This window comes from Pipistrellus kuhlii, unplaced genomic scaffold (genome assembly GCF_014108245.1).
Source record: "Pipistrellus kuhlii isolate mPipKuh1 unplaced genomic scaffold, mPipKuh1.p scaffold_m20_p_2, whole genome shotgun sequence".
Taxonomy (NCBI): Eukaryota; Metazoa; Chordata; class Mammalia; order Chiroptera; family Vespertilionidae; genus Pipistrellus; species Pipistrellus kuhlii.
Window position 1 is genome coordinate 98,565,019 of NW_023425515.1, and position 16,183 is coordinate 98,581,201.

Genomic DNA, 16,183 nt, shown 5'->3' on the forward strand with positions numbered 1-16,183 from the left:
GGAAGAAAGGAAGAAAAATGGAGTGGTGAGCAGAGGAGAGAGACAGAGAAAGAGTGAGAGAGGAAAGTGAGAGGGATCAGAGTTCGTGTCCTACAAATAATGCGGTACCATCTCACACCTGTCAGAATGGCCAACATCAACAAATCAACAAACGACAAGTGTTGGCGAGGTTGCGGAGAAAAAGGAACCCTCGTGCACTGCTGGTGGGAATGCAGACTGGTGCAACCACTGTGGAGAATAGTGTGGAATTTCCTCAAAAAACTGAAAATGGAACTCCCATTTGATCCAGTAATCCCACTCCTAGGAATATATCCCAAGAAACTAGAAACAGGGATCAGAAAGGATATATGCACCCCTATGTTCATAGCAGCACAATCTACAATAGCCAGAATTTGGAAACAGCCTAGGTGCCCGTCAGCAGATGATTGGATCCAAAAACTATGGTACATCTACACAATGGAATACTATGCTGCCATAAAAAAGAAGGAATTCTCATCATTTGCAGCAACCTGGATGGAATTGGAGAACATCATGCTGAGTGAAATAAGCCAATCAATGAAAGAGAAACACCATATGACCTCACTCATTTGTGGATAATAAAGAGCATTATAAACTGATGAACCAAAAGATAGATACAGAGACAGTAAAGCAACAAGCAGGTTGTCAAATTTCAGCGGGGAGGGGAGGAGGAACTGGGGGAGATAATAGATCAACTGAAGGACTTGTATACATGCATATAAGTACAATCAATGGACATAAAGCTCTGGGGAGGGAGGGAGGGGGAAAAATCAATAAAATATGTAAAAATAAATAAATTAATTAATTAAAAAAACCCAACAAATATACCTATAGTGATATTTATTGTTTTAAGCTGGTTATTTATAAGAAACAAAAGATTCAGAAAGAACTTTTGATCTTCCCCTTTCCCTGTCTAAAGGTAATATTTCAAATCCTATATAATAAAAACCTAATAGGCAAACTGTCCCCTTGACTGGAGTTCTGCTAAGAGTTTGACCACCTGACCACCAGGGGGCAGATGCTCCAACCTATAGGTTAGCTTGCTGTGGGTGATAGTGGGCTGGACTGGGTGATGTGGTAGGCTGCAACTCGTGATCCGAGAGCCTTGGACTGCACAGCCCTTCATAGCCTGTGGTGTTCTCAGTGTGCAATTTATAATCTGCAGAGCTGCTTCTTTTTATTTGTTAAGTTTCACTAACTACTCCAGGAGAGTGGGTAGTACCATTAGGGAGGATGAGCCAGGTGCACCTACCCAAGGCCAAGAAGGGCAGAGCTGATTTGGACAAACTGAGTCCAAAACTGAAAGGAAGCAGGAGGCAGAGAGGGGCGGACGGTGACAGCTGCACAGGGACCTAGAAAAGCTACTGGGTGGGGCAGCCAAGGAGTCTGGCGACTCTCCCATGGAACAGGCTCCATGACCTTCCCTCCTCCTCCCAGTTACCAGTCACCCCAACTCTCCTCCAAGGTCCCATACAGCCCCACCCAGAACATCTCCCTCTCCTTACCCCCCCTTTTGGGGAGCTCCACCCCCAGAGGAGAAAGCGGGAGGCTGCAGATAGGAGGAGGGGCAGAACAGGGCCCACCAAGTTAGATGGAGGGGAGACAGAGACCCCACAGGAGTGGGGACAGAGATGAGTGAGGAAGGAGGGCCATGGAGATGCATTATCCTTGGTTGAAGTAGAAATCCTGACCCCATTTTAGAGACCCCAACAGAGTGTGTTTGGCAGGGGGATGAAGTCAAAAGAGGGTATGAGGGAGCTGGATGGATGGAGAGCAGCAACGTTTGATTAATGGCCTATTTATTTTTATTTTTGTTAATAGATTTTTATTGGTTTCAGAAAGGAAGGCAGAGAAAGAGAGGGAGATAGAAATATAAGTGATGAGAAAGAATTGATCTGCTGCCTCCTGCATGCACCCTACTGAGGATTGAGTCTACAACCCAGGAATATGCCCTTGACAGAAATCAAACCCAGGACCCTTCATTCCACAGGCCATGACTCTATGCACTGAGCCAAACCATCTAGGGAAAACCATGACCTATTTAAAAGCATTGCAGTAGGCTGAGCAGGGGTCTTACCATGATTGTGTTACCTGATAATGAAGGTGTCTTTCATTATGTTGGGGTCATCGGAATTGTAGTGAAGTATAGACACACCCATGGAACACAATGCAATTTACTTTGTGTGGCAGCAGAGCCTTGGAAGGACATGAGGTCTCCAAGACCAAGGGCTGGAGGGAAAATGCATGCCTAGTATTCCATGCTGTGAGTTACAATCTCTATATATAAAAGCCTAATATGCTAAGTGTCCAATCAAGCAGTCAACTGACTGGTTGCTATGATGTGCACTGACCACCAGAGGGCAGATGCTCTGACCAGTAGGTTAGCTTGCTACTGGGGTCCAGCCAATTGGGACTGGGTGAGACAGGACTGGACATGCCCTGAAGCCCTCCAACAGTCCCTCCTACAGTCCCTCCCCAGCCACTGGCCCCAATCGGTCCTTATCAGGATTGGGGGAGATATTCCTGGCTGGCCCCAATCACCAGCCAGGCAGAGGGACCCCACCATGCACAAATTTCGTGCACCAGGTCTCTAGTATTTACATAATTGCAAAAACAAAACAATACAAACAAACAAACAAAAAAAACAAACCTGCTTCAGGAAGACAGCCTTAGCATAATTATCTTGGCATGTATGAACTAAGTATAGCAGACAAGGAGAATCCAGTAAGTCTGTTTGGTGGACTCCTTTCTGTGTCTTGTTGTTTCTGGGTGACCCAGCAAGGATCTGTTTACCATATATTTGCTCTTTCCCATTTTCTTGTGAATTTCCTACTTTCCTTTTGAAATCTCAGACCCTTGCCTCCATCTCTTTTGTGCAGATTGGTATTTAAGCCTCAACTGCCCAATGTATCTTGGGATCTCATATTCTTATGGAACCTCTATATGCACATACAAAATAAAGTTGGTCATTCTCTCCTATGAATCCATTTTATGTTAATCTGATTATGAGTCCCACTGCAAGAAATTAGAAAAGTGGGAGAAATTTTTCCTCCTTACAGAAGAAATAAAAGGAAAATTTAAGCAAGTTTATAGTTGAGCTGGGAAAAGCAGTATTATCTTGATTTTATACATGTGACTATTAGTAAAAAGTATAGACATTAAGCCCAGGGTTTTAACTCAGGTCCAAGGACTCATGACCCAATGTTTATTTCACTTCAACTTATATAAAAGGCAACATTTCTTATTCTTGTAGGGGAAATATTGGCGTAACTTTTCCCAAAAGTAATTATTGAAAATATTTTTCCTCTGGCTTTATACATAAACTTTTATATTTTATGGTTATTTTTGTGAAATGACTGTTAATCAAATAGTTATTTACAATGCTGGATTGATCTAGAGGTAGAATGGGCTAGTTCAATCATTGTAATTATATGCATTATTCTGACTAATTTTTCAGTGTATAGAATTGAGATGCTATTCTTCAATAAATTACCAATTGACTTCTGGGGTAGCAGGAGTGACTCATGGGCAGCTGAGGTGGCAGCTATGATGTAATCATGTTGGGTGAAGATAATATTAAGATTCTAGTGATAACTAAAGCAACCCACATCCTTGAAGTAGGGACTCTGAGCAATTCTGTTGACCAAAGTATCAAAATAGAGTAAACAAGAACCTAGAGGTTCCGCTCAGGAAATACCAGAGTCCAAACCTTCCAGTGACTGCAAGATAGAAGTTCTTCATGTTCAGGCATCATTGTTGCCTGCAGAAATCGTTTCTCAAAATGTACTTCAGACCTCATGGGGCTATTAGGGAAGCAGGAACAAGTCCTTATTTTCCTCAGCCTCAGCTACAGTAGCCACAAGGTATTTCAAATGTCATTGAAAAGGAAGGCAGAGACTTCCCTTGTAATTCCTAGGCCCAGAGAAATTTCAACTGAGTTTCAGGAGAGATCAATGCCCAAAAGAATGAAAAATCCTACCATATTTCTAGGTCATCTGGTATATTCTTAACCATCTCTATTGCTGTTCAGAGAACAGTAAAAATTATTATCAGTGGGGGTTTAGGTGCCTTAGAATTAATTGGGGAAAAGACAGTGGATGTAATAACAGACGGGGATTCTGGATTTAAAAAGACCAAAGGTGTGATGAATAGGAATTGTACACTATTTAGGCAAAAGAGAAAGAAAAGCAGTGAACCACCAATGAGATGATTATGAAAACAGAAAACTCATTACAGACTATTCTTTGACTAATTAAAAGGTACTTTTTCATCTAGAGCAGTGGTTCTCAACCTTTCTAATGCTGCTATAATTTAATACAGTTCCTCATGTTATGGTAAACCCCAACCATAAAATTATTTTCGTTGCTACATCATAATGATAATTTTGCTACTGTTATGAATCATAATATAAATATCTGTGTTTTCTGATGGTCTTAGGTGACCCTGCTAGCGACCCACAGGTTGAGAACCACTGTTATAGAACCTAAGACCATTGGAAAACACAGATATTTACATTACAACTCATTAACAGTAGCAAAATTACAGTTATGAAGTAGCAACAAAATAATTTTATGTTGTGGGGGTTACCACAACATGAGGAACTGTATTAAAGGGTTACAGCATTAAAAAGGTTGAGAACCACTGATCTAGAAGTTCCTGAGATGATTTCCTGGGAAAGTGAAGTAAAGATGGAAATATTAATTCTCTAAGTGGAGAAGAATTAAAGACTCTTAGGCTTGAATTGGAATCTGGAAGAAGCATTTTCCCTAGCAGAGTTCTCTGAGGAAGAGGAAGAAAAGAAAAAAATGAGATAGGTAACAAAGATATTTTCCCAGATGCATATCTCCTCCAAACCAGAGAAACTTAGTAGGACAAGAAATAAACTAGGAATGGATCAGAACATCTCTGGAGAGGCCATTAGAAGAGAATAAAGGAGGGAAAACAATTGGAAGGAGAAAAAAATGGACCAAATCAATAAAAACTCAATAGAAGATAGCCACGCATTTGTAATCCAGAGCCTAGAACAGACTGTGAAACCCAGAAGCAGGAAGTGATCTCTACAGAAGGAAGCAGAACCCAAAAGGAAAATGAGATACAGCTGTGTTGTGCATAGAGTTGTTCTGTCTAAATAGTTTACCACCTGTCTAATAATAATTAGTGTCAAAGAAAAGGCAGATGTCCTTAATTTAATAATTATTTCTATAAGTATCAAATAATGTTTTCTATATTCAGGATGACCTTCAGCAACTCTTACTTGTGCTTGTATGGATGAAAAGGCACCACATAATAACCTGATTAACTCAGGGAAGGCCTGTGTGGTGGCCACCTAAAATTACCACAAAGGCTAGTCTGAAATTAAAATCTCACATGTGTCAGAATCACTATCATCAACAAACAATAAGTGCTGGTGAGGATGCGGAGAAAAAGGAACCCTCGTGCACTGCTGTTGGGAATGTAAATAGGCGCAGCCACTGTGGAGGACAATATGAAGTTTCCTCAAAAAACCAAAAATGGAACTCCTGTTTACCCAGTGATCCAATTTTTAGGAATATATACCAAGAAACTAGAAACACCAATCAGAAAGGATATATGCACGCCTATTTCATAGTGGCACAATTCACCATAGCTAAGATTTGGAAACAGTTTACGTGCCCATTAGCAGACGAGTGGATTAGAAAATTGTGGTACATCTACATAATGGAATACTACACTGCAGTAAAAAAAAAAAAAAAAAAAAGAAGGATTTCTTACCATTTGCAACAGCATGGATGGAAGTGGAGAGCTAAGCAAAATAAGCCAGACAGAGAAAGATAAATATCACATGTTTTCACTCATTTGTGGAATATAATGAACAGCATAAACTGATGAACAAAAATAGATCCAAAGACAGAGAAGCATCAATCAGACCGTCAAACCTTAGAGGGAAGGTACAGTAGGATGGGGGTAAGGGGAAGAGATCATCCAAAGGACTTGTATGCATGCATATAAGCCTAACCAATGGCCACAAACACCAAGGGGATGAGGGCATGAATGGGGGGTGAGGGAACAATAGGGAAATAGAAACACATATGTAACACCTTAATCAATAAAGAAAATATAATACCAATAAAATTACATCATACAGCAAAACAAAAACACCATTTATTTAAGGAGCAGTTTATAGTGGGTAGCCATGCCCTAGGCCAGTATCTTCCCTGACAAAGATCAACTTCAATCTTTACTGAGCCAATTGCCTTTTTGCATCTAAGATAACATACCTGTGGAATGTTAGGGTAACTTGTAACTTCTTTTTTGCTGGACCCCTCAGAGCACAACGATGGAGCCTGGTCACAGAGCACAAATTCCCTCTGTGTTAATTGTTTACTGTTAACTGTCCTGTACCCGCCTGTGTAAAGGAAGCATATATCTATCATTTTACTTTTTATCCAACCTTGTCCTGCTTTGCTTCCTCCTACGTATCCCTAATCCATCACCATTATTTACTAATAATTTAACTCACTTACATCTCCTCTTTTGATTGTAATGTATAAAATCAGGTGAAAAACTGCCATTCTCCTAAGCATTATCCCAACAGGTTGAGATTCTGCTTCCAGGCAATTGTCCACATTGGTTCAAATAAACTCACAAAAATTCTTTACAGGTTTGAGTGCTTTTTTGTTTTAAGTTAATAATGAATATCTAGATCATTGAGAAAAGACTGAATTACCAGAGGGATGAGTTGCAGGGCCAGAGGCCTTAGTCAGAACATCGAAGAACAGAGAAAATTGACCTGAAACTTGTGATGGTCAAGAAACGCACTCAATTCTGGGTAACCTTGCAGAAGTAAGGGAGAAGGATTATATTAGTATATAAAAATTTATGCAGGATAGCAGTTTCATAGGAAGTTTGTTGCCTTCACTGCTTGGCTAAAGTATCCAGTTCCTCACAGTGTTCTTCCCAGTTGTTATAATTAATAAATTATTTGAAAAGAAACCATTTTAAAAAGTTTAAGTATAATAGCTCTAGATCAAAGTTAGTGGGATACTAAAGCAAAAATATTGGTCTTTCCTTTGATGATGCAAAATACTAACAATTTTGTAATGGATTTGATTTTGTAGCCCATGAATATAACTGGTTGTTAAGCAAGAGAAAAATAACTTAATTTATTATTTAAGAATTCATATGCTTGATCTATTAATTACTTCTTTCTTTAATAAAATCCATGATTTAAGACACCGAGTATATATAAACTCTGTAATGATTATCCTTTATTACACAAATTATTGGAATTGGTTAGAAAGTTTCATCTGCTTTTTAATTCCGAACAGACAGTTGGCATTGAGGAGAAACTTATAGAATAGACTTGTAGCCACACAAATTAACTATAACAACATGCCCTTTGGCTTCAAATTGGTTTCTCGTCCCAAGATGACAAGCTTCAAGTTGTAGTTGGCCACCACTGAACTGGATTCGGGATCAATAAGCGCCTTCTAGAGAAAGTTTCATGTTTGCAGATATTATGAGTCTCTCTGAGGTGTTTTCATGCATATTCCATGTGCAGGATAAATTCTGTGAGAGCCAGCTATTATACAATGGAGTGTGAAGCACTTTTAATAATGAGATTTTTGTTGTTTTAATATCCTTGAAGTAGATTGTAGAGTTCCATAGAAATTATGTCCATTTATAACAGGATTTAACCTATAAGGCCCAGTACATCTTTTCTTGCTTATTATTTTAATGTATTCTTCAACATCTTTATAAATATAACTTTATCTTTTAAATCTTCAGTCTTCTTTTGGCTCTCTTGGACAATTTTAGTATCTTACTAAAATTTACTTTTTAAAAAATTTTTTTCAGTTTTATTGTTTTAATGATTCAGGTGACTTATTTGAATTAAACCACTTACCTACTAAAACTTTAAATAAAATGTAATAATTGTTTCAAAAAATTTAAATAGATAAATAAATTACCAGTTGAAGTCAGTTAGATGTGGATTGTACTGTTATAAATTAGTCATTCCTTCTGGGGAGAGACTAAAACCTAAAATTATAGTGATCAATAAGCTGATATAGCCCAAGTCCTCATGGAAATTTTCTTCCTCTTTATCTTATTCATTAACACTGAATTTATGGAATACTTGTTCAGTAGTTATAGAGCAAACACTAAGAAGGATTGAGCAGTAGATTTAGTTGCCTTGCCTTTAGGAAACTTATATTCTAATAAAAGTGCTCAGACATATATGGCATTAACTCACCAAAGGTGGTAATTTGTTTAAAATGGTATATAAAATGGTTTGCCATAATAGTTTCCTGAAAAATCTTTTTTAAAAATCCTCACCTGAGGTTGTTTTGATTTCTAAAGAGAGAAAAAGGGGGAGAGAGAAATATTGATGTGTGAGAGAAACATTGGTAGGTTGCCTCCAGTGCATGCCCCCATGTTGGGATCAAACCTGCAACATTTGATGTATAAGACTATGCTCCAACAATCCGAGATCACTCATCCAAGGTTAGAAAGATAATTTTTACATTGTGATCTTGCAAAGTTATAAAATTACAACTTAAAATGTTGATTATAGAGTTTTCAAAAAGAATGAAAAAAAAAAGAGGTGGCAGAGAATAAATTTTGTCTCAGATCTCAGAGAAAGACAAAAATATGATATATATAAGCATGCTACTGCAGCTATGGCATGTGGGTGATAAAAAAGTTGTGTGCAATGTTTGCTAAACTATGTTAAGTGGAACACTTTTATGAGCATGTAACATTTTGCCAAAAGTATTTTTAAGTATTCAAATTCTAATAGTAGTCAAAAAGTGTATAATTTTAGAACTCATAAAAAATCTTCACATGCCATGAGAATAGTGGTAAATTTCCAATATTTCAATGTTGACTAACAGTTTGGGTCTTTTTTCCTGGTTCCCACCATTGCTCATATCTCTTAGGGCATATCTAGACATAATCTCTGCCTGCCATAGAGCAATCCCCAAACCAGATAAGACACTACAGAAAAAGAGAATTACCAATATCCTGATGAATATAGATACTAAAATCCTCAACAAAATTCTTGCAAACCAGATCATACCCCATGAGCAAGTGGGACTTATTCTAGGGATGCAAGGATGGTACAATATCAACAAATCAATAAACATGATGTATCACATAAACAAATTGAAAGACAAAAATCATTTAATCATATCAATTGATGCATAAAAGGCATTTAAGAAAGTCCAACACCCTTTTCTGATAAAACCTCTTAGCAAAGTGGGAATAGAGGTATCATACCTTAACATAATAAAAGCCTTATATGACAAACCTACACCCAACATCATACTCAATGGGCAAAAACTAAAACCATTTCCCATAAGAACAGGCACAAGACGGTGATGTCCTCTTGCACCACTCCTGTTATACATAGTACTGGAAGTGCTAGCCATAGTGACCAGACAAGAAGAACAAATAAAAGGCATCCAAATTGGAAAAAAAGAAGTAAAATTGTCATTATTTGCAAATGAAATATTATACATAAAAACCCCTAAAGATTCCATCAAAAAACCTGCTAGTCTGCTGAAACCAGTTTGACTCAGTGGATAGAGCATTGGCCTGTGGACTGAAAGGACCCAGGTTCGATTCTGGCCAAGGGCATGTACCTTGGTTGCAGGCACATCCTCAGTAGGGGGTGTGCAAGAGGCAGCTGATCGATGATTCTCTCTCATCAATGTTTCTAACTCTCTGTCCCTCTCTCTTCCTCTCTGTAAGAAATCAATAAAATATTTTTTTTTTAAAAACTGCTAGACTTAATAAATGAGTTCAACAATGTAGCAGGATACAAAATTAACACCCAGAAATCTATGACTTTTTTATACACCAATAATGAATTCACAGAAAGAGAAACTGAAAAAAACAATTCCATTTACCATTGCAATAAAAAATTAAGATACCCAGGAACAAATTTAAACAAGGAGATAAAGGACCTATCCTCAGAAAATTACAGGACACTGAAAAAAGAAATGGAGAAAGACATAAACAAATGGAAGAACACACCATGTTCATGAATTGGTAGAATCAACATCATTAAAATGTCCACACTATCCAAAGCAATCTATAGATTCAATGTTATCCCCATTAAAATACCAATGGCATATTTCAAAGACCTAGAACAAACTCTCCAAAAATTCATCTGGAGTAAAAAACAAAAAACAAAAAACAAAAAACTCTGAATAGCTGCAGCAATCTTGAGAAAGAAGAACAACGTAGGAAGGATCACAGTACCAGATATCAAGCTATATTGCAAAGCCATGGTTCTCAAAACTGCTTGGTACTGACCCAAAAACAGATATATGGACCAATGGAACTGAACAGAGAACACAGAGATCAACCCAAGCCATTATGCTCAATTAATATTTGTCAAAGGAGGCAAGCACATACAATGGAGCCCAGAGAGTATCTTCAATAAATGGGTTTGGAAAATTGGACAGATACTTGCAAATAAATAAAAGTAGACAACCAAATTACACCATACACAAAAATGAACTCAAAGTGGATAAAGGACTTAAATGTAGCATGGGAAATCATAAAAATCTTAGAAGAATCTATAGTCGCAAAATAGCAGACATATGTTGTAGCAATATTTTCACTGATACAGTTCTTAGGGCAATGGAAACTAAGGAGAAAATAAACAAATGGGCTACATCAAAATAAAAAAGTTTCTGCACAGACAGAAACCATTAACAAAACAACAAGAAAGCCCACTGCATGGGAGAAAATATTTGCCAATGTTATCTCCAATAGGGGTTTAATTTTCAAAATATACAGAGAGCTCATACAACTTAACATAAGGAAGATAAACAATCCAATAAAAATTGAGCAAAGGACCTTAATAGACACTTTTTGAAAGAGGTCATACAGAAGACCAAGAGGCATATTAAAACATGTTCAAAGTCACTAATCATTTGAGAGATGCAAGTCAAAACAACGAGATACCAACTCATGCCTGGCTATCATCAACAAATCAACAAACAAGTGCTAGCCAGGATGGGAAGAAAAAGGAACCCTCATGCACTGCTGATGGAAATGCAGACTGGTGCAGCCACTGTAGAGGATAGTATGAATTTGCCTCAAAAAAAAAAAAAAAGGAACTCCCATTTTACCCAGTGATTCCACTTCAAGGAATAGAAATACCAGTCAGAAAGGATATTGCACACTTATGTTCATAGCAGCACAATTTACAATAGCTAAGATTTGAAACAGCCTAAGTGCACATCAGCAGATGAGTGAATTAGATAACTGTGGTACAGCTACACAATGGAATTCTACACTGCTATAAAAAATAGAAGGAATTCTTACCATTTGAAAATGCATTTGTAGAATAAAATAAACAACATAAACTAATGAACAAAAATAGATCCAAAGACAGAGAAGCATCAAACAGACTGTGCAACTTATGATGGAAGGTGGGGGTGAGGCAATAAAAGATCAACCAAAGGACTTGTATCCATGCATATGAGCAAAACCAATCAACAAAGACAGTAGGAGGGTGAGGGCTTGTTCTTTGGGGTAGGGGAAGGGGAGGGGGTCAATGGGGGGAAAGGGAGACTCAGGTAATACTTTAAACAATAAAGAATTTTTTAAAAATCAATTGGTGAGCATATGAATGGGATGATTAAAGAATATTTTGTACCCACTAATAATATTTTATATAAATTAATTTTTTAAAGAGAATTTTAGTGAGTTTATTTGAGCCATACTGTCAACATATGCCTGGAAGTATAACCTCAATAAATTGAGATAATGCTCCTAAGAATGGCAGGTTACATTTCTATTTATACATTACAATCAAAGGAGTGACATAGGTGGGTTACATGAAATTCATTGGTGATGGATTAAGGTGGGATAAAGCAACACAGTGGGAAACCCTTGGGATTGTTAGATAAAAAGTAAAATGATGGACAAGTATTTAGGTGAGTACAGGAACAATTAACATGATAAAGAAGGAATTTGAGGCATCTGTCCTGGCGCCCACCACATTTGGTTGTGCCCCAAAGGCTCCAGAAAAAGGGAAATTACAAGTTAACCAGACATCTCACAGATATGTTATCTTAGAGGCAAAAAGGCAAATGGGTTCAGTAAAAAAGATCTAAGTTGATCTTTGTCAAGGAAAATATTGGCATAGGACATGACTACCCACTATAACCTGTTTGTAGTTAAAATATTTAATTTTCAAAACATCCTTTGTGGTTATTTTAGGTCTCTGAGTTTGCAAGACTGCCATGCAGGCCTCCCCTGAGCTTGTCAGGTTAGCATGTGGCTCCTTTTGTTCACACGTCTCCCTTTTGGTCATTAATCAATCCAAAGGATGCATTGATGACCAACCTTTTGGTAGGATAATGAACTCCCATGGTGTTAGGAATGCTCATTCCTAGGATGTCTCAGTGTCAGCATGTCTTACTGAACAGATGGACCACTGGGGATGGAGGCAAGACCATAACCTTAGATGGCATTTAAGGACAAATTATATACATTTTAAAAAGGCAGGTAAATCGGAGGCAGTCAGATCCTATATGTCCTTGTTCAAAAGTATTCTGGATCATTTCTAATTTTTGAGCCACCATGATCCTTTTTGCTGTTTGTCTTACATTTTGCTTTTCTGCATCTAATATAACATTTACATATCATGAATAAAAGTAACAATACTAAACCAATAACACTGATTAGGAACAGAAAATGTCTAATACTAGACAAGGAAAAGTATAAAGGGGAACAAGCATACCAGCCAACTGAAAAACCTTTTTACATGTATTATCATAATTTTTATTAAGCTAATTATGTTTTCCTCCTTCATCCACTGTCATTTGTACCTTATGATATGTTTGGCCAGATGAATTAAGACTCTACTATTTCATTATTTAGAAACTCTAATTTTCTTCTGGCCAGTTAGTTCCCATAAAAATGGCTTCATAGGGAGGAGTTCAATTTCCCAATACATTGGTTTTTCAGTATCAATATTATCACAGATTTTATGAACATCAGGCAAAGTCATTTTACCTATAATTTTAATATTACACCATATTCTAGTATTTTTTAATCTAAATCTGGTGATATTACAGTAAAAATTGCTTTTAACCCTTCCCAGCAAAAACACCCCTTTCCTATATATGTTGGGTAGACACAATAGGCAGGACTGGATGAATTCAGTATTCCATATGGATTGGGGGCATTACCATTCACCTTTCCAATTTCCACAAACAGTGAAATGGGTTCACATTGTTCATTATTTTTAAATATAGCCCATCTACTTCCCATTGGAAGTATTCTAGTGTTATTAATGATGGTCCTTACGCCAGCCAGTTGAACTACTTGAACTGGCACCTGAGCTTTAAAAACACAATGTTGTAGAACACATTTTCCATTTAAAATTTCATAGACAACAGGCCCAGTTGAGTTAGGGCACAGGCACGTTCCTATTGTTGGGGTTGTGAATAAGTTTTTGTAGTCTGTAAAGTCTGTCTGTCTTATGAAACTAAGGCTTTATTGTCTTTCCATGCTGCTTCCGACCCTTTTTCATTCTTCCTGAAATAGCATTCCCTCTATATGACTTATTTGAAATAAAAATCCTTTTCTTATGAATGACATTCTCCATTAACTGCAAGTTCAGCTTGTCCCAGGACAAGCCCCTACTCCTCCAAATATTCCTTTTTGCTTCTTTTAGGGAGACCAAATGTTGTTGGATCCACCAGAAATGTTGTTGTCATTGGGTAGCTATGGCATTGGAGCAGTTAGGGTATACTGAGTGGACCCAAAAATGTTGAGTTTCCTATGCCATAGTTAAATGGGTGAAGGTGACCCCCAAATGAGCTAGAGTTTGAGTATTCCATAGGGCTCCTCGAGAGTCCAGGACACAAGGACGGTGGGGAAATTTTTATATGTTTATAAATTAATTATAAACATATCTACCCACCAAGTGATGTCAATAATTTCTGAAATGGGGACCCATTGATTTCTTTCTTGTTTCACAGACATCCAGCCATAAGAGCCTGGCTGGTGAGTCCGAGGATATGATATGCTATGATAGATAGGACAGTCTGCTGCAAGCCTTTTGCCATCATAGCCAGGTGTTTTTCTTAGCTATTCATCACCCATCTCTATAACCATATTATATTCATCCAGATTAGATCCATATACAATTCTACCAGTGGAATTACCAAGGAGATATTCTTGGAGGTATTTGCCTAAAGTGGGTCCTTTATAATAAATAGAGCCAGAAAACAACAACAACCAAAGCTTATATTGATAGTAGGAGAAGACCAAAGTGTAGCTAACACAACATTAATTTCACTATCATACCTGATAATCAGAACATCATTGTGTAGTAGGTAGGAAAGATTAGCAGGTATCCAAGTTAAATTTTTCATACCTAATAAAGGAAGAGGTCTAAGAGGTAGATATTGTTTCCACTAGGAAACCATAAGGATAATAAGAATATAAAAATCATTTTATGTACATTCAATCAATAACAATCAGATGATATAAAAACAAGCAATATCAATTTGTGAGCATACAGGTCTTGTTAATGTTGTCTTGGGAGGGATAGCTGTCTGCCTCCGTGGTCAGCGACTTCTCGTCCTTGAAAAGTCTGTGATCTCCGCTGTAGATGGTTTTGTTTTTTTGGTTTTTTTTAATGAGAAATGTGAATGTCTGAGCTAACTCCTTTAAGTTCAGCTGCACATGGATTAGTTAGTAATACCTGGTAAGGTCCCCTCCAATAAGGTTTGAGAGTCTTTTATTTGGTGTCTTTTCCAGGACACCAAATCTTCTGGTTGTAAGCCATTATCTTTGAAATCTTCGTCTCCAAGGATGATGCCCTCATTGCATTTTGGCAAAGTGAAGGAAGCAGAACAGAGCAGAGTATTGAAAATAAAAAAAAATGTCTATGATTCCTTCAAAGAAAATTCAAAATCTAATTTTAACAGTCTATTCATTTTTACTCCACTTCCATAAATGGCTTTTTTTTTTTTTCATTTATGACCTTCCCTCCTATTTATTTATTTATTTTCATTTTTAATGTTGAGAACATCCTGCTTTTTTCTAGCTAATATTGAAAGTACTTTTAGGGATTGAGATGATTAAAGGCTGCATCATTACTCTAGAGCAGTGTTTCCCAAACTTCTCTCATGATGAGAATCACCTGGTGGAGTTGTTAAAATACAGATTCCTGAATCCCAACTAAGAAGTGCTAAAATAGAATTTTTGGGAACATATACTTAAGTATATGTTCCCAAAAATTGTATACAATTTTACCTATATGTTCCCAAAAATTCTAGTTTTTTTACTAGTTAACTAGTTAAGTATACAATTTTACATATATGTTCCCAACATTTGTAGTTTAGCACTTCTTAGTTGGGATTCAGGAATCTGTATTTTAACAACTCCACCAGGTGATTCTCATCATGAGAGAAGTTTGGGAAACTCTGCTCTAGAGAAAAAAAGAAAAGCATTAGACTGACCAATATCATGCCAAAAAAGAAAATACTTAAATAACTGCTGAGTTAAGGCATAATCTTTATTGCCTAGATGGTTGCTGTCCAAACAGAGATCCATTCCTCTACTTATCTTTAAATATGTATATTAGAATCTTCTGAAGAATATATTTAATCAGTGGCCATCTTGGAACACAGAGTAAAGATATGAGGCCTCTTACATACTGATCTTTAGGCTGGGATAGAGCTTCCTCTATTCCAAACTGCTGCTGAGTACCTCTGAGATGAGGCAATATCATCTCTACTGGTAAAAGGATCAATTAATGTTGAAACTCCAAAAACACTTTGAGTTACTTATGCATTTAATATTGTATATTTCAATCAGTCACATGCACTAAGAGAATTAACATCAGCCTGTAGACACTGAAATATTCTTGGGACTTTTTACTTCTCCCCAATTTCCCATTCCTATCCTTTCACTCACTAGTTAATTTGAATAAAAACTTAGAAACTAAATTTCAAGATTAAATGTCAAGCCAGAATTTAGAGAATATCATTTTTCTCTAATCCCCCATCCATTCATTAAATAATAAAAGCCCATAGTTGTAACTTGTAATGACTGATGATGACCAAAGGCTGACCAACTGGAAGTCAGTGCTGGGTTGCCGTGGCAACCTTCAAAGCCACTGCCACCAGGTGTAAGCTCCACTGGTTGG

At 37.1% G+C, this 16,183-nt stretch overlaps 1 pseudogene; it reads left to right on the forward strand.

Moving 5' to 3' along the window:
* The first annotated feature begins 3,575 nt into the window (after positions 1 to 3,575).
* Positions 3,576 to 5,234, forward strand: LOC118723014 (annotated as a pseudogene).
* The last annotated feature ends 10,949 nt before the right edge of the window (positions 5,235 to 16,183 follow it).